Consider the following 19,901-nt stretch of genomic DNA (forward strand, 5'->3'; position numbering starts at 1 on the left):
AACATGTACAGGCAACACGCTATATGACACTTTGTGTTGTTTAAGAGGGAGTGTGCCTTTTTAAAGATGCTAGCAAGATTTGATTGTAGCCTCACTTCACTTTTTGTTAGCAAAGGAGGATTGGGATTTTTTAATTTTATTTTATTGTGGATATTCCCAAGGTAACAGGTCAGCCATTTTACAAACAGTTTAAACAAATATTATATATTTAAAAAAAAAGAAGCAAACTCTTTAAAAAAAATTTAATGGAAGCTTTCCTCAACTTTGGAGCGCTCCATTTCAGGGCCAAGTGCAGGCTTGTGTTGCCATGCCGACGTAATCCAAAATGCAGAGTTGCAAGGTAGTCCCCGATTGGCTGCGCATGGGATTGTGATGCATGCTGTCATCGGGCCAATAGGATGCAGGCTGAGCTTGGGCTGTTGCTAAGGGGAGTAGCTTGGATCACAGTCAGCTGGGCTCTCTCTCTCTCTCTCTCTCTCTCTCTCTCTCTCTCTCTCTCTCTCTCTCTCTCTCTCTCTCCCCAGTCATTTTCAAGCTCGCTCGCCCGTTCTCTTGTGCTGTTTTGCCCTCATTGACTCCTTCTCCCCCCTCCTCACTGTCTTCTCATCCCTCTCCTGCTGCAATTTTTTTTAATTTTTTTTTACACTTCTACACGTGTGAAAGGGGAAAGAGCACATGCTGGAAAAACTCACTGAATATTTAATGCTGTGTTGTGCTGTCTCTCTACAAGCTGCTCTGTGTGTTTGTGGATACGTGTGTTTTCTTTGTTTGTATCTCGTGCGTGTGAATGTTCGAGGCCCGATCCCCAACCCTCCACCCCTTTTTAGGTACCCCTCAGCCAGGCTCGTAACCTCCCCGTTGACTTCACACCTCCGTGTGTTACCCCCGCTTAAACTTTTGTGACATCATAAACGAAACTCTCCGCAGCTGCGATCGCTGTCTGCTGTGTCATTATTTATATGAATAGCACTTTGGGCTAACGGCGTTCATAATTTTAACACCGGAAAGAGTTTCAGAGGCAAAGCAGAGAGGGGGGTGGGGGATACTTTGTTGGTTAGACCATAGTGGTCTGATTGGTCACTTGTTGCTGGTACTTAAGGTGGTCGCTATGAGGCGTGAGGTGTGACTTGCTCATGCGTTGTAGCTTAATACTGGCGTGGCCGCTTTAGAGCGCCTCGTTGTTGGCCACAAGTGCGCTCATGGGACAGAGAGAAACGCAGACGAGCAATGGGACAAAACGTCGAGCCGTCATATGGATGAAGGGGTTCAGGCTGCCGTGGCCGCTTTAGAGCGCCCCCGTTGTTGTGGGATATATTCCATCCAAAAATAACCATATTTTCGTGGCTCAAACGTGTAGTTAGGTGTGCTTTATTATTATTATTAGAGATGTATTTTGTTTTCAATTCTCAGGATCTTAAATTAGTAGCCGGTTGGTGAGCGTTTCAAACTGTTTGTTAGATGGTTGTTTTTACAGTAGATGAGAGGCGAGCAGCCTGCCACGCATCCGGAGCGCCATCATCCCAGCAGGAATGTTGTACGTCACCCCAACAAAGCATCTGCTCTCTCAACACATTTTTCCATTTCCTCCCAGCACACTTCCTGTTTCCTGGCTCCCATCCTCCCTTTGTTCAGCTCTCCCGTTCTCTCCCTCTCTTTCTCACTCCCAGCCACATTTCTTCTCTCCTTCCGCTGTCATCACTCGCTTCTCTTTCCGCCTCCCCGCCTTCCGTGCGTGGAATGGATCCGCCGCGCCGAGGGGGATCGCTTAAGTGCGCCTTCCTGCTTGGGAATCAAAGTCCACACATGCAATAACACTCACGCATCATTCATTTATTAATAATCCTCATTAGCTGTTAGCATTAGCTATTAGAAGAAGATGGGAGGGTTGAGAGGGGGGCACGGCACGTTCACCTCATGTATAGTAAAAACTCAAATAGTTGTTTTTTTATCTTCCAGTTGGAAATGACAAAAAATAGTCAAGAATGAGCGCATGCATGGCGACGTCTTTTACATGTGGGTGAGAATGCATGTGCGTGTCCTCGATAACAATGGAAAATGCTGTACACGCACACACTGAGGAAGTTTCCAAGTGTGCAGCTGGCAGCGTGTTGGCGAGCAAGTGTAAAAATAGAAAATCGCACATTTGGCTCTCATCTCAGAAATCGAAGAAGCAGCTTCCTTGTGGGGGGACGCGCTTCACGCGTTGAATAGTTCACCTCCAATGCGACATTTTCCTCAGACGACAACACGTTGATTTGTAATTTGTCGCGCTCGGTCGTCTGTGTGACGAGACTCGGTCTATTTCAGTTGTGAGATTCCCTTTTCGAGTGCGAGGTGTCTAAACTTGTCCGACCTCCAACTTTTTTTTTAGCATTTTTTTTCCCCTCAGTCGAAGTGACATAATTCAATCAATTTGTGGAATTTGAATTAGGCAGGAAAAAAATCCACATTTTTATCCATCTCGGGGCGGCCATTTTGTCACTTGCTATCAACTGAAAATGTAAGTAACGACCATCAAGGCTCACTGTTTTCCAGGTTTGGTCATGTGACATTGGCAAACTGTGATGTCATTGTCAGTTGACAGCAAGTGGAAGTAGCTTCAAGACAAAATGGCCGCCCCTAGATATTGTTCTGCTTAATTTATATCACACATACACAATATTAATCAATCAATTAATACTTGGAGTAGTGTTGGCATACATAACATTTTTGACTTCATTTACTCTTTAACCCATTCACTGCCATTGACGGCTTTAGACGTCAAAAATTCATTTGAACTATTTCAATTAGTTTAACATTTTTTCCACTTTTGTTAACAACAGTATAAAAACTTGTGATTAATCGTGAGTTGACTATTGAAGTCATGTGATTAATTACAATTAAAAAAAATTAATCGCCTGAGGACCTAATTTTTAATAATCTTTTCTTTTTTGAATAATCTTTTTTCAAAAAAATTAAAAAATATTAAAAATGAGGGCGTTAGGCGATTATTATTTTTTTATTGTAATTAATCGCATGACTTCAATAGTTAACTCACGATTAACCACAAATTTTGATCTAAATGTACAATCATTTTCTTCCCTAGGTTTCCATACTCAAATTTTTTTTTTTAACTATTAGAAATAGTTCAAATGAATTTTTGACATCTATAGTCGTCAATGGCAGTGAATGAGTTAATAGAAGGGAACATAACAAAATCATTCGCCAGCTGTCATGCGCTGTTTCCGCTAGCAACATGGCCACAAACAGAAGAGCTAGTTTATAAAAGCAGTCAGTGTTGGCAACTTAGCAATATGGTTGCTATATTTAGCGACTTTTCTGACCCGTTTTGTGACAATACCGTAATTTATTGCAAATCGCACCACCAAGTTACATCTCATATCACGGTTTAAAAAAACATTCATCTTAGCGCCTCCATTCGAGCATCTCTTTGACCTCTCAACCAGTGACCTCATCGATAAAAGGCTACTTTGTGGGGGGAGGGTCAGGGTCGGGCGTGTGCGTGACCTCGATGGGGGGGGGGACCCCCTTGCATAGTTCGATTAAGTGGGGCGGGAGGGCTCATCGGGGGGCCCGACGTGTCATTCCTTCCTGTCTTTGTGCGGGTGGGTCAGGTGAGGGATGCTCAATAAGAGCGAGATGAGTCTGGAGCCAATAGTAAACTGATATTTGCCCAGAGAGGAAAGGCTTGGCGGTAATGTGAGTTGAGGTGATGAGCGTGCAGCTAACACACAGAGGGCATTTACACACACACATATAAATAATGTTCATACATGTGTGTCTTAGCAATGATGCAACGGCAAAGCAACGTCACCATGGCGACTCTGACGCTCACGGTTGGTTTGAAAATGGACTTTGGTCGGCCCTGCGCCGTTCGACTCTCGAACACCTGAGCGTTAGCTCGTTAAAAAAAAAAAAAAAAGCTTATCTCGTGGGAAGTGGCACAAATGGATAATAACATTATGTTTTTATAATCTCAATTTTGGCCCGGCGTCAAGGTGAATGAGCTGGACGCGGCTCGGTTCTTCCAGGCTGAGGTCGTGATCCTCGACTCTGGAGCTCTCCCGCAGCTCTCGGGCCTTTCCCGGGGGCAACGGTGTGGCGTGCCGCCTGGCGTCCAGCCAGGACAGACGGCCCGCTCGCCTCTGCCAGGCGACCTCCCCCGAGAGCGCAGACAAAGCTGGGACTGGGCCAGACGCTCCACTCTGTCGTTTTATCGCTTGCCTCTTTGAGCACCCCCCCCCCCTCCCCCACCACCTCTTTTGGCGTCTGTGGCTGTCGCTTGGTCTCTTTATTGGCAAACACCACAATTCTTTTTCCACCTTAAGACATCTGCCTTTTATTTCCTTATTTAATTAACCTTTATTTATCCAGGTAAGGTATGAATGAGATGAGTTTATTTTTGGCGGTGTCCACCTGTTGACCAAAAGTAGTGTAGACTCTGATAACAAATATTTTAATACAATTCTGGGAATGGAAAGTGTTGTAAAGTAGGGCTCAACCGGGTTTAACCGCCCTTTACAAAATAATCATTGGGGTTAAGGGACCAAAAATGTCATTGAAAAAAAAACATTTTTTAAATTAATCGACCAAATGATCGGCTATCAGAATTGTTTTCTGCCAGATATTGGAATCGCCATCGGCCAAAAATAAACAATAAATATTTTGCTTGTACCCTATTGTAAACAAACATATCCCAGTCACTTTATAGGATTGTCTTTAACAAATGCATCGCCACTTTACATTCACACTCTTTGCAGCGTGTGTTTTCCATGTGTCCGTCACCGTGTGTGGCCCCGCCCTCCGTCACATCAACCTGCCTGTCAAACCAGCAAATATACGAGCGCACGCCAACATGTGCATGTGGCCTAGCCACCCACAGCGTGAGCATCATCATCATCATCATTATACTTCGTGTGCGCCACCCACAGCCTTTTGCAGCAGATATAAAAAGTTTACACACCCCTTTTCAGATGATACCTAGATAAATCATTTTAAATTGTTTTTCGCCATCATGACCTTTAATTTACAATTGGGAGTGGGGGGTTGCACAACTGTGCACACCCTCTTATAACTGGTGATGTGTCTGTGTTTAGAAAGAAGGAATCACTTTCAAACTCATGTTAAATACATTTCCGTTGTTCAAGAGCATAAAATGTCCAAAAAGGAAAAGGAACAGCAGAAATTTACCATAAGCTGTCCATGAAATTGCCAAAAAATGTCAGAGAATTGAATGAAAAAGGCAGAAAATAAATTGTTCAAAAAGTAACCTAAAATGTCTAAAAACAAAACAAAGTAGAAAATTACCATAAAATATTTTTCAAATTGCCACAAAAGTCAGAACATTTCTTTAAAAAAAAAAAGGAGGAAAGAAACATTTAAAAAGTAACTATAAAATGTTCAGAAATCACGAAAATTACCATAAAATGTCCATAGAATTGCAAAATATGTCAGAAATTTGCTGGCAAAAATGTGAGATTTTTTCTTCAAAAAATTGCCGCAAAATGTTCAAAAAAGGAAGTAGACAGGCATAAAATAACCATAATATGTCCACAATTACCAAAAATGTCATAGAATTGAACAAAAGAGCCATATAAGAAAATGTTCAAAAAGTAACCTAAAATGTCAAAAACAAAAGAAAGTCCAAAAATTACCATAAAATATCTTTCAAATTGCCCAAAAAGTCAGAACATTTCTTTAAAAAAGGAGAAAAGAAAACGTCTAAAAAGTAAGCAAAATAAATCACGAAAATTACCATAAAATGTCCATAAAATTGCCAAAATGTCAGAAATTTGCTGGCAAAAACGTGAGAAAAAGTCAAAAAATTGCCGTAAAACGTTTAAAAGAAAAAAGGAAGTAGACAGGCATAAAATAACCATATTATGTCCACAAAATTGCCCAATTTTTTAGAAGGTGACAGAAAAGTCTAAAAACCTATGAAAAATTACACACAAAAAATCCAAAAACTAAAGTCGCAAGGTAGAAAAAAACAAATGTCAAAGTATTGGATTCTGCTTATTTTTGTGTTTTGTGGTGCCGCTCTAATTAGCTCTTGGGCCCTCAGACCTCAGTACAGTATTAGACTAACACTAACACACTCTTCCCTTCATCACATCTTCAAATGTTTTGCGGCTCCAGATACATTTTTTGCTTATTTATTTGGCCTAAAACGGCTCTTTTGCTTGCTGACCCCTGGTCTAGAAGGAGCCTGATGGTTTTGCGCTACCACAACTTAAAAAAAGGTTTACGCTTTCCTAAAAGTTTGTTTTTGAAATAAGTGTCATAATACAGTGTTTTCTATGGACACAAACCGGGCAGATAAGCGGGGGGTCGATTATCGCCTTATCTTTTTCTCCGTCCCACCCTCACTCAAGGGCATGCTGACCTGCCTGTGTGTGTGTGTGTGTTTGTGTTTTTGTGTGTGAGAAAGCTTGGCGTCAGTGTGTCTAATCTGACTGGCCGCCACTTTTATCTGCAGGACGCTCGGTCAGATCAGAAAGCTGGAGTGGGGGAGTGGGTTACGGGGGTGTTAGTATGATGAGCGAGGAGGAGGATGGAGTGATGAAGGGCGAGAGGGTTCCGGGAGGGTCCCCCTCCACCCCACTTAAAAAGCGTTTTGATGTTAAAGTTTGCACGTGGCCGAGAAGGGAGTGAAGTTCAAACGCTGCACGGAATTGGAAAGCTCATTCACCTCACTTGCCCCTTTTTCTCGTTTCTCACGCACACGCGTGCGCGCTTGAGGATTTCCACAGTCGCACGTGGAGCTGAACTCATCCAGCACAGCCGCAGTGGCCTGACAGCCATGTTTGTCTTCTGTTGCTATGGCGCCTGTGTGTGTGTGTGTGTGTGTGTGTGTGTGTGTGTGTGTGTGTGTGTTTGTGTGTCACGTGCGTCTGTGGCCCACACCGCACAGCTGCATGTGGTTTGTGTTTGTGTGTCTGACAGCAACACACACACAATACAGCATTCATATAGTTTTGTGTGTGTGTGTAAGAGGAGCCAGATGTGCACATTTGGGTGTGTGTGATGTTTTTTGTTGTTGTTGTTGCATGCCCACTTTTTGTGTTATGTGGGCATTTGGACCAACTCTTTTGCTAAACATGCTGACTCGGATGCTTTTTGGGAAGTAGTGCATTGCGTTGTTTCATATCGGGATGAACAGTTAATCAAATTTAAATCAACGTTGCCATGTATAGATTTCAATTGCATTTTTCCATTGGATATCATTAGTTCCACTATTCCATCTAAATGACTGGAGGGGTACTGCATGCCAAGGTGGCGCTATTGTGTGAGTTTTTGTTTTTTGTTGCATTTTTCCATTGGATATCATTAGTTCCACTTTTCCATCTAAATGAATGGAGGGTACTTTCAGATGAAACTTGCTTCAAAAATTAACGCCTCCTGGGTTCAAGTGTTCTTTTATTTATTTATCTTTCAACTACTACTAATTAATACTTTGTAATTTTCCCATCATTTATCTTTCAATTTACTTCATAAGCATTCAGCTTAGCATTAAGCTATTAGCATTAAGCTATTAGCATTAAGCTATTAGCATTAAGCTATTAGCATTCAGCTATTAGCATTCCCACGCAATTTCTGCAGGAATTGCACTTAGTCTAGTATGTTACATGTGACCTCACTAGTTTAAACATGACATTCTGATTGATAAATATTACATTTGTGGAATATGAGTTATGAAGCAAAATCCAGCCGTTGTTCTCCATCTGAGGGGTGGCCATTTTGTCACTTGCTGTCGACTGAAGATGAATAGCACAGTTGCTCAGGGCTTCGGGCGACGACCAATCACAGCTCACTTGTTTTCTGAAGCTGAGCTGTGATTGGTTGTTGAGACCTGAGTCACTGTGATCTCATTTTCATTCGACACCAAGTGACAAAATTACCGCCTTCTGATATTGATAAAAACGGCTGCTTAACTCGTATTCCATTAACGCAATATTAACCAGAATACCATATTTCGACTAGTGGGGCTGCATCGAACGTATCGTTGTCAAGAATTTTTGTTTTTTGTGTTGACTTCCATCTCAAGCTGGCGACCATTTTGTCACTTGCTGTTGACTGAAAATGACATCTCAGCTGTTCAGGCCTCGGGTAACAACCTATCATGGCTCACCTGTTTTCTGAGTTTGGTTGTGATATTCACAAGCTGAGCAGTGATTGGTCGTTTTCTTAGCTGTGATGTCATTTTCAGCCGACAGCAAGTAGCAAAATGGCCGTCCCCTGTAATGTGTATTTTGCTGTTTAATTCATTTTTATTGTTTTTCAAAAGAGTATTGATGGTTGAGGAAAAAGCAAGTGTCTGGTGAGGTCAAAGTTCAGGGCCAGACTTGCACGTGCCTCGAACAGGTATCCTAGCAACGGGCCCGAGAAACTCACACACTTGTGCATCCTTGAATCGTTTCATTCTCCCTAACTTGCAGCATCTCTCGTTATTTATGGCCACCGTTGACCAGCCGCCGTTTGAATCCCGCCCTTTTGTGCGCCCTTTCTTGAGCCAACAATTTTCCGGAGCCGGGGACGCTTGTAAGGACATGGCCGCCGCCCTCATTAGGCGCGCTATAACTCATAATGATGGCATCATAAAAGTAAGTGAGCTGAGGACTTATTAGGAGACGTAAATCACAGGCTGCCCTCGCCGGCCTTTAAAAAAAAGCTCCTCTGCTTGTGGTGTTTAATCCGCTTTGTCAGCAAAATATGTTTTTTTCTCTCTCACTGGTGTGTTCCATGTACAGACTGAGCAGAGCAAGATGTCATAGCGACGGCGGCAAACGAAAGAGATCAAGAGAAATGTGGCGTTGGCGTGAGGTGTTGATTCCTGCAGGTGTGTGAGGGAGCCCCCCCCCCCCTCCCACATTATTTAAACGAGATTAGCGACGTGACATGCAGATGTGTGAGGCCTTTAAATCCAGGCGCTCCCATCTGGCCTAAAAATAGCAGCTAAACTCACTCACCCTTCCCTCCTATGCAGGGAATCCAGCCGGATACCCACCCCGCCGGGTTCACGGGGCTCCCCCCGCCATTGCCGTGAAACGCGAGCTGCTCCCACTGTACATTCCACTCGGTAAAATTGGGGGCGCCGGGGCTTGTCGTGGGCGATGGTGTTTAAAAGGCTTTTGAATGAAGAGAAGCCGCCAGGATGGAGTGCCTCAAGGCTTCGTCTCGGGGCTCCTCTTTGCTCTCTTTTCCCTTCACTGTGTTGTGACGCGCCCCCCGGGCTGTTGTGGCTTACCTACAGTGCATACCTAGAAAGGAATGGAAAAAAAAAAAACCTAGGGGGTTGTCAATAGAGCGAGTGCACAAAGCATGTCCGCGGGGGAAATGCAAGCCCAGCAAGATTCGCAGACTAAAAACCAAGATTCCCCCCTCTGCATTCTTCATTGTTCAACCAAAGGATAATCTGTGGAGGAATTCCAAACCATGAGGGATTATCTACGGTAAATTGCGGATGATGAAATATTTAAGCGTTTACCTGAAATGATTGCTTCGGTCTTGGCAAATGAAGCAAACAATCGCTTGAAATAGCTCCATTTAACCGTGTTTATTGACAAGGCTGCTCACACAACATGGCAGGGCTTTCAAATCATGTAAGATGTTGTCACACATCTGTGTCAGATTGCGTTGATCTCATCCTGTCCCACTTTTGCCGTTCCGGCAAAACAAGCTGGCGACTGCACTGATTTGTCGTTGCGCTGCATGACATCACAACGCTACTATCTTGTTTGTTTGCTTGTGGTCTTCGTGTCGCTCGTGTGCGGTGTTGTTGTGTCGGAAGACGTGTGATTAAAGTGTATGTGTGCCCTAATTCTGCTCAGTACTTTTTGTTTGTTCTTCTTTGTCTGTGGGTTACATTGCGTTTGGTATTGTTTGTACCTCAAACAATGTAAAAAGGTCAACAAAAAAACTTTACAATAATATGTCCTATGCTATGTAACACCAAAACTGCCAAAATTAGAAATAAATAAATGAATACAAGTGAAAAAACAACAGATACAATATAAATAAAAATATATAATTCGAAAATTAAATCATATATATACACACACACATTTGTATTTACTTTTTGAATTATATTTTTATATTTGTTTTTATTTTCACTTTTAGTCATTTATTTATTTTTTATTTTGGCAGTTTTGGTCCATACTGCCAAGACGAAATGTTATTCAAATGAGGGGGCGGTCCTAAAACAAGACAAGCTTAGGACCGCTCCCTAAATAAATGACTAAATAAATAAATAAATGACTAAAAGTGAAAATAAAAATGGATAGAAAAAATATAATTCAAAAATTATTTACATGTTTTTTTTGTCGTTTTTATTTCCATTTATACTTTTTTTTCCCCGAAGTTATATTTTTTATATCTGTTTTTATTTTCACTTTTAGTCATTTATTTATTTAGTCATTTATTTATTTTGAATTTTGGCAGTTTTAGTCCTCCATACTATGCAACTCCACTAGTCTAAATAAGGTATTCTGGTTAATATTGCGTTGCTGAGCAGCAAAATCCAGCCATTTTTATCCATGTCAGGGGGCGGCCATTTTGCCACTTGCTGTCGACTGAAGATGACATCACAGTTGCTCAGGTCTTTGGTAACAACTAATCACAGCTCAGTTTCAGAAAACAGGTGAGCTGTGATTGGCCGTTGCCACAGCCCTGAGCAACTGTGATGTCATCTTCAGTCGACAGCAAGCGGCAAAATGGCCGCCCCCTGAGATGGATATAAATGGCTGGATTTTACTTCATAACTCATATTCCACAAATGTAATATTAATCAGAATGTCACGTTTAGACTCGTGAGGTCACATATTGTCAATAAAATGTTTAAGGTTGACTTACACTTGAAGAATGAATTAATATAAATTGATTTAATAAATAGTAGTATTAATATTATACTATTAATGATAACTAATAATAATTTAATACTTATCTGACCATTTTTTAAACACTCAATACCAGCTAAATAAATCAGTTAGGCGCTAGTTAGCCATGTAGCGGCAAAAACGTGTGCGTGTGTGTGCGTGTGTATGTTTTGATGTGCTCCTAGGCATTGCTGATTGAACACGGTTGTTGCTCATTAAACATTAACTGGCAATTAACTGATCTTTTCAAGAGTCTGTGGCCCATTGAGCGCCATTTGTTTCATCGTTGGTATTGCGATAGACGTTTGCCAGGGTTTTTTTCCACACCAAACTCACTCCGTTCACATGACTGAACACAATTTTAGGAATTGGTATTGGTATGAATTTATGGTTCATTTGTTGTAAGCCTAACCTGCAAGACCCAAATATTTCTGTATAGTAAATCTGATATTGTTTGTTGATACAGAATAACTTATTACTTGTGTTTATTTAAAAAAATATATATATATATATAATACATGGGACGAGGACCTTGAAAATAATCGCATCACAATCACAATATTGAGGGCGAGAGTATAGGATAAAAAAAAAAACATAATTGTGAACGTGTCAGCTAACCAACATAAGTAAGCAACTGAAAAAGCGGCTAATGTGGAAATGTGTTGTGACTGAACACAATTTTCTGACTTGACTCGACTTGCTCGTTTGCTTTTCCATGGTGACTTGGGACTTACAAGTTATGTAACACTTGAGACTTATGATGTGATGCCTCTTGCTTTGTCATGTTAGAACAGAGAAGGACCTTCCCAATGGAATTTCAGCTTTTGATTTGATCTGTCCTGCGAACCCAGTGAGTTTCCATGCTACCAACTCTTATGTAATGATTCCAAAAAAGGTCATTGCCCCCCATACGCCCCCCCCCCACCCCACCACACCGACCTCCCTTTCTCCAATCGCCGCTCAATTAAATATTCTCCGAAACGCTTTGTTTCCCCTCTTGTCTGCTTCCATTATCCAATATCGCCTGCCCGCTTTATCGCCGACTCTTTGGCTGCATCCCATGATTCCCGGCGATTAGTCCCATCGCCTCGTCTTTTTCAACCCCATATCAGTCCATCTGCTTTCCCTTCTCTCTCGCTCCAACACAAATACTAGAAAAGCTTTATCAGGCTGGCGGGGGGGGGGGGCCCGATCGGTAACATGATAAATCAATATAGTCAGAGAATTATGTAATGTGCCGTCATATTTGTTTGCGGCGGCTCCTAAGCCCCGCCCAGGTGACAGAATGTCATCGATTTGCCGCGTCTTGCTTGTCTTTGATCTCTTTGTCCTCATTTGACCGAAGCGGAGCAATATTTTCCTGATGACACATATTATATCACAAATGAGAATAACATTGCGTTAGATACTAGTAGATACTATGGAGGACCAAAAATGCCAAAATAAAAGTGAAAATAAAAACGGATAAAAAAGTATTATTCAAATAAAATAAAAAACTATATATATATATACATATATATATATTTAAAAAATAATAATATATATATATATATATATATATAGTGGATTTAATTTTTTAATTATATTTTTATATCCATTTTTAACCTTTATTTATTTATTTAGGCATTTTTGGTCCACTGTAACTTTAAGCGTGTGCGTGTGTGTGTGTTTTCTTGCAGCTGTTTGTGTTGCACCGTTCACGCACTCGTAACTATCTGCATGTGTACAGCCAGTGTGCAGCCGCCACAGCTGGCAGATACTCAGCTGCCGTTTTTTTAATTTATTTTTTTATGGATCGACTCGTGCTGTCTGGAAGTGTTCGGCAGTCTCATAAGGAGCGGGTGCGCCGAGTTGGGTGTGTGTGTGTGTGTGTGTGTGGGAGGGGTGACTCTATAGGAGTCAGAGAGTGCAGTCGGAGCACCTATATTTTCTGCAGCCGCTGCCCTGGTCAGAGAGTGCATGCAGCCGCCCCGTGCTGTAGTTTCCATCGCATCATCACGCATCTCTTTCTCGCTGCCCCCTCCTTTTTCCTGACTCTGGAATTCCATCTTCAACCCGCACGTGGCTGGCACTCGGACAGCGTGCATGCCTGCTTGTGTGTATTTTAGAGGAAACAGTGAAGTGTGTGTGTGTGTGTGACATGCCAACAAGTGTTGAAGTAAAGATTTTTTGGTTGTCGAATATAATCCGATGAAAGTAGAGTCCAAGTCAATGATGTCATTGATATTTTTTAGCACCTTTGAGTGTACTCATTCTTTCAGCAGTACATTTTCATAATACAATGCTGCTCACCATTTTGGGATATATTGTTCTACGTTTTGTTCCATCACAGATGTTGAGTGTGAAAGCAAAAGTGTAATAACTAATTAATAAACAGGCTATTACACATGATCAAAGTCATTTCCTATTCACTGTGTGTTTGCTTTATATTTCACATCGTATAGCTAGCTTTAAGCATGGTTTCTTTCGAACTACAGTGTCACTTTTTAATTGTGATTGTGTTGTTATCGCTATTATGCAAGACATGCATACCTGCTTCCTGGCCTGATCTTAACCCATACCGGTTTGCGCATGCACGCATCGGGCGTGCACGCGAGGCGTGGAGGTAGTGTGCGCTCTCCAATCCCATCTGCTTGACACAGTATGTAGTGGTGGTGGGAGGGAGGGAGGGAGGGAGGAGACGAATAAGAACGAGGCCAGATCAGGCTGAGGGGGGGGGGGGGGGGTGCTGGCGTGTATCCGTGTGTGTGTGTGCAGTTTAGAAAAAGGCATGGAGTGAGAAAAAAAACCTGGGGGTTGGGCTCAGAGCTTGTGCATGTGTGTGTGTGTGTGTGTGTGTGTTTGTGCGCGTGTGTGAGCTCTCTCTGTTCCTTTCCTTTCTTTGTTTGACTACTGAATGGGAGAAAAAAAAGTGAGATGTAATATCGAGAGAGGGTGAGAAGGAGAAAAATACATGAGAGGGGGGCAAAAGCTCTAAAAGCCACTGTCACGCTTTTTTGGTCTATTTTGGACAAAAAGGATTTATGTGAGGAATAAGGGGAAGATTATGTCAACAACTACTAGATGCGTTTGACAACAAAGTCATTCCTGTGAGTGCTTTAGTGCATTGGCTGGACTATATATGCATGTGTGCGCGTGTGTTTCCGCGCGCGCGTGTGTGTGAGAGCGAGCTAAGGCGGTGGGGGGAGGCAGCCTGAGCAATTTAAAGGGAAAACACACAGCACACAAAGCTGCGAGTGCAGGGAGGCAAGAGCAGGGACGCCGGAGAGCTGCTGGGAATCTGCTGAGCTGGCTGCCGCTCGAACCCACGGACCCCCTTTTGGATTTTTTTGTTTGTTTGTTTGGACTTCCCCCTCCCCGCCGTCTCCCATGGTAAGCCGAGCTTTCCTCGCCGGCTGGCCGGCCCTCAGACTAAAGCCGAGGGGGAAAGTTGCGAAGCAGATGGGAGAGGAGCTAAGCTAGCAGGCTAGCAGGCAGGAAGGAATGCCGCACAAAGGGAGCTTGTGTGCTTCCAGCTGGGTTTGTGTGTGGATGGAATGTTTATGTCACGGGGCGTCCCGAAACTTTTGTGCATGCGACGGGAGCCAGAAAGCAGGACGAAACGTTGGGAATTGTCACAGCTGCGTTGAAAGCAGGAATTTGAACAAAGGAGCGGACGAGAGGGCATTTAAATCCCCCGCTCGCTTCACACCTTTTTTCTTCTTTCTTCCACACCCATCCCTTCTTTTCCTCCTTTCATCTGGACTGACGGGGGAGCGCGTGTCATCGGGTGCAGCGTGTTGCGGCCTTTCAGCATGTTCAGATCACTCGTCTGGTCTGCGGTCAGCGTGGAGCTAAAAGTAGCCGGCGTGTGTAGTGTGAGAAACACAACACTTGTTCTGCTGTCTGCCTGCAGCTAATGATCCGTGTGTGTGTGCGCGTGTGTGTGCGCGTGTCCTAATTTAATCCCCCGTCCCCATGTTTCAAGATTCCTAGAAAGACATCTCACACTGTAAAGTGATACCACGCACTTCGACACCTTTCCATTTGCTGCACCCAGCCCACCCGAGGGGAATTTGCTCCTTCCTCCCCAGCGGAAGTGGAACATCATCATCATCATCATCATCATCATCTACCCCCCCCCCCCCCCTCCCAACTTTAAATCCCATCGCCACTTCCTGTCCAGCTGCCGTCATCCCGTAGCGGCATGCCAGGCGCGGTTCAGCCCGGGTCGCCCGTCATCTGACAACCCGGGATGCTAATGCTACGCTAATCTGTTTACGCCGCTGCTTCCTTTGCATCTATTATGTTGTTATTATGACGTCATCTGACATGCGCGCTATATTCAATTACGATTCACGGGAAGTGATTAGGATTTGCGTGCGGGGACTGAATAACGGCAAGATTGTTGATTATTTGGAGCGTGTTTTTTATTTTATTTTACATGGTTAAAGTTTTGTGGTTTTGACAGCTGAACATGTCGGGTTCTGCATGAACATGATGACTGTTGTCTACTTCCTGCTTATCCCCTGCAGATGAGATGTGGAAGAAGACAGTGTTTTGTTGTTGTTTTTTTAAATGTTGCAGTTCTCCCTCCTTGGTCATGTGGGGGCTCTCCCATCACAGCTGAAGGGGGGAGATTGTGCATTCATTGGAATGGAGGCTGAGATGGCAAGAGAGGCGGTGGGGGGGGGGGGGTGATTGAGTGTGCTGCCTGCAAGGAGAAGAAAAAGAGAAAAGGGAGCGGGGGAAGGGGCCGGCTGATGCCTTGTGTTTAAAAACAGAGGTGGGGGGGGCAGACAGCCAGTGGAGGAGGTGAGGGGAAGCTGGCTGGCGCCGTGTCTACAACTGGGCACTCGCCATGTAAATAAATGCACATTTGCAAGGAACGCTGGGAAAATCTTCACAGGAAGTCATGCCGCCGTGCAAACTTCAATCATAGACATCTTGTTAAATGGACATAACAGTGGTGGCTTGAGTTAAAAGTGAGCCGACTTCTAAGTTTTTTAAAGATTTGAGCTATCATTTGGCTAATTTTTGCTTCGATACAAGCTCCCAGCATCAAAGAGAATTACATGTTGTTTACTGCCTAAAGAAAGGCCGCTCTAGCTTAATGTTAGCATAAAATTGAAAGTGCCATTTAGATGCTAATAATTAGCATGGCGGGTCACAGTTATGGAACCCTCGGAAGATAAAATGCCAATACTCACAGGCATATATTCTTTGTCCTTTGCGAAGAATGTACAGTATGTCTGTATTATACTGCCCCCGGGTGGCCAAGACGCACACAGCAGATGAAGCAACACAATGTCCATTGAATTGAAGCAAAAAAAAATTGAATTTCTTAATTTAATTGTTCTACGTTTTCATGAAGTAGAATATGCTACATTGATATGTGAGCTATTTTGATTTAAAAAGAAATGACCAACATTTTTTAGTTTTTGTTTTTTTGGGGAGACTGGCACTGTTTAATAGAATTTCCATTCATTTTAATGGGGAAATGTGATTTGAGTGTTATGATTTACGGATCGTGGTCACTCAATAGATAAACTTGTATCTCAAGGCACCACCATATTCTCCTTGTGATGCAGAGGTAACAATCCAGGAGGTGTCTACAAGAATAGGTGGCCCCAACTGCCTTTGTTGCAATATTCAGCACACGCATGGAATTGCGCACAGCCTTCAGCTTGTTGAGCGAGCATATTTTTCATGACTCGCCGCCAGTTCTTTATGATCCTATCTGAGCCGCGGAACATACTGTACACATGCTCGAAACAGTAGCCGCATTTTGTTCCGCCGCTAAACACTCCCAGGGCTTGGCCGGGTCGCCGAGTGCACTTTGGATTAGCGTTATGTGCTTAATTCTATTATGCGCTTGTCAAAGGGCCAAGGCAGATTCGCTTTTTTGGCTTTAATGGCGAGCGCACGAGATAGCCGCGTGTGTAATTAGCTCGCGGGTGGGCGGGGCTAGATGGGAGGGACAGGCGAGGTCACGGCCACGCCGATGGACTGGGAAAGGGAGAGGAGAGAGGATTCCCTGCCTGTACTGAGCTTGATTTTTTGTTGTTGTGATTTTTATCAGTTGTCTCAGTTGGACTTTTACCATTGAAATGAATGGAGATGAAAAAAAACAAGAGCTCTTTTTGGAATGTGTTTTAATGAGAAGAATACCAATCTGTAATATTGTGTTTTATAAAAACATACAGTAATGATGTAATTAAAAAAATGTAAAGAATTAGACTTTTTGCTTCAATTCAATGGACATTACATTTCACTCTTGTCAGGGGTCAACAACCTTTACTGTCAAAAGAGCCATTTTAGGCCAAATAAATAACAAAAAATGTGTCTGGAGCCATAATTCACTCCCAGCCATTTTCACTGAAGCAACCCCCTTCACTCTTGGCTGTTTTATTGGATTTTGACTGATTTTTGCAAGGCCCACATAATATTGGTTTTTATTGCTATAAAAACATGGAACCTACCAAAAGAAAGATTAGAGATAGAGAACTATCATTTATTCAACCGTTCTCTGCAATTGAGAGGGCTGCATCAAAGCCTTCTGTATGCTTTAGCATAAAAAAACAACAACATATAAATACGTCTTTGGGACACTTAAATTATTTTAAATAGAACGTATTTATGTGTCTTTGGGAGCAAATGAGTTAAGCAATTCCAGAGACATTTTGTTCTTTTTGGACATTTTATAGCAGGGGGTGGGCCAACTCGGTCCTGCAGGATTTGGATGTTTCCCTTGTTGTTTTGGACATGTTTAGGTCATTCAAAAAAACTTTTTCATCTACCTTTCGTTTCGCCTTTTTTAACAACTTAAAAAATTGGACCTGACATTTTTCAAATATATATTTTTTAATTTAATCATTAATGCATTTAAAGAACGTCTTATCTAAAAACATACAATTCAATGTAGTCATGAAATGAGTCATATCTCAAGGCACCACTGTAATTGTATGTATTTGTGTGGCAAAAAAAACAAACATCAGCATGAGTGTGTTATGAATGAAAAGTGAGTCTTTCATGTGCGCTGCAGCGAAAGTATTCCGACAAGCCCTGTCCTACTGGTCTTACTGGTTGCGAACACACACACACACATACACACACACTTTCCCTCTCAATGCATTACTAGCACACACACAAATGAAAGAGCCCATGACATAAGCGTGACCCTGCCCCCGCCTTCAATCAATGCAGCTGATCAGCTTACGCTAATGCATTAACCTGATTGTCTTAAACGGATTGATGGCGTTTATATGTGACTCCATTTTGGTGGCCCACCTGTGCACATGGACGGCTTCCTCCACCGTTCTGTCCCTTTAACCCAGTTCCACGAACCTTGACCCCGCCGCAAGCCATAAAGGTCGAATTGATTGCTGTACTTTTATTTGCGCCTATGAGATTTCAGCGTTGTTGTGTTTTAATATCTGGGACTGTAGGTGCACTTTGACCTTTTATTGGTCTCATTCTGCTTGTGTGCAGACGCCCCCGCCCCACCCCCACCCCCACCCACTGACTCTTAACATGATCTGTCTCGGGGATCGGAGCCCCTCCATCTTCCTGCCGGTCTGTCTGCACCCTCCTCCCTCTCGCCTCCATCTTCGTCTCCCCGCAGCCTTCTCTTATTTCCTCGCCCTCCTCTTCTCTATCATCCCCCTTTCTTTCTTTTCTTGCCATCGCCCCCTCCGTAAGTCCTGTGTCAGCTGTCCAAACTCTCACTGTGTGGAGTCCAAAGGGTTTGTGACTGTGATCAGATGGTGTCGATTGCAGAGATCAGAGGAGGGCATGTGTGAGTTTTAAGAGATGGTGGAGGTGGGGTACTTTAATTTCCCCCGACTGTACTCATCCGATACGCTTTCAGCAATTTTACTCCAGGCAGTATGCACTTTTTAATACATTTTAAAGTCCCTGTAAGGTGAAAAGTGTCTTTGAAAATTTGACACAGCATGCCAAATTTGAAGGATTCAATTGAGAAGTAATACCCCTCCCTACCACCGGCGGCAGTAGTCACTATTCCTCATTGTTAGAAAAAGACAACTGGAAAGCTTTATAGAGAGGCGGGATATAAAAATGTAAACGAAGCATACCGCTATCTTTTTCATTCACAATGTACTCCCATATTCGCTAGCTAACAGCCAATCAGAGCGATCCGACGTCTGACTGGCGTATAGAGGTCTTAAAGCAGCCACGCCAGCCCAAGACCCTACATGCACTCACTGCTAGCAATGAGGCGCTCTAAAATGCTCATGACAGCAGATTTTTGAAAGGAAAGATATATTTTTTTGGATGTACTTTACTCTGTCCACAATGGGTGCTATTATTTTTTTATTCACTTCCTAAATCCTTTTTAAAGGGCAAGTCAGCCCCCACATTTTTTTTTTTACAATATGTTGAATGTGACCCCACTAGCCCAAACACGGCATTATGACTAATATTGCATGTGTAGAATATAAATGAAGCAGAAAAATGCAGCCATTTTTATCGATGTCAGGGGGCGGCCATTTTGGCACATGCTGTCGACTGAAAATGACATCACAGTTGCTCAGGGTTCAAGTAACGACCAATCACGACTCACCTGTTTTTCCGAGTTTGGTCACGTGACATTCGTAAGTTGAGCCATGATTGGTCGCTATCTGACCTGAGCAACCGTGATGTCATTTTCAGTTGACAGTAAGTGGCAAAATGGCCGCCCCCTGGGATGGATAAAAACGGGTGGATTTTGCTGTCTGACATTAAATGTTAAGTTTCCATTTGTCAACTGTTCAAACCCATGAATTAACAGCTGCAGAGATTGTCGTGCCAAGCTTGATTATTCTGTGAAATTGTTCAATTTTTAACATTTATGTAACTACAATTTTGATTTGAAACTCCTCATGGGAAGATTAATTATCAAAGCGTTTTTTTCCACAAGCTGCATCTATGTTTTTTTTTTTGGTTTGTTGGGAAACCACACTCAGGCGAAAGTGGGAGAAGAGAGGAGAGGGCAGGTCCCCAACATTGCACATCATAAATAAAATGTCAGCAATGCCGGCGCGTGTT

General features: G+C 42.9%; 1 protein-coding gene across 6 annotated transcripts in view; it reads left to right on the forward strand.

Moving 5' to 3' along the window:
- The window catches only part of kdm6ba (lysine (K)-specific demethylase 6B, a), a 55,368-nt gene that overhangs the window by 3,940 nt on the left and 31,527 nt on the right, over window positions 1-19,901 (forward strand). The window contains exon 1 of one of the 6 annotated variants that reach the window (XM_086059297.1): window positions 13,885-13,963. The exons of 4 other annotated variants lie outside the window; for them this stretch is intronic. The gene's annotated coding sequence lies outside the window, so the exon portion shown is untranslated. Of the gene's footprint in view, window positions 1-13,884; window positions 13,964-14,038; window positions 14,247-19,901 lie in introns of those variants that run through there. One more of the 6 variants, XM_086059295.1, reaches the window with a different exon arrangement.

The sequence above is a fragment of the Leptonotus elevatus genome, chromosome 17 (genome assembly GCF_054856555.1).
Source record: "Leptonotus elevatus isolate MCC_2025b chromosome 17, RoL_Lele_1.0, whole genome shotgun sequence".
NCBI lineage: Eukaryota > Metazoa > Chordata > Actinopteri > Syngnathiformes > Syngnathidae > Leptonotus > Leptonotus elevatus.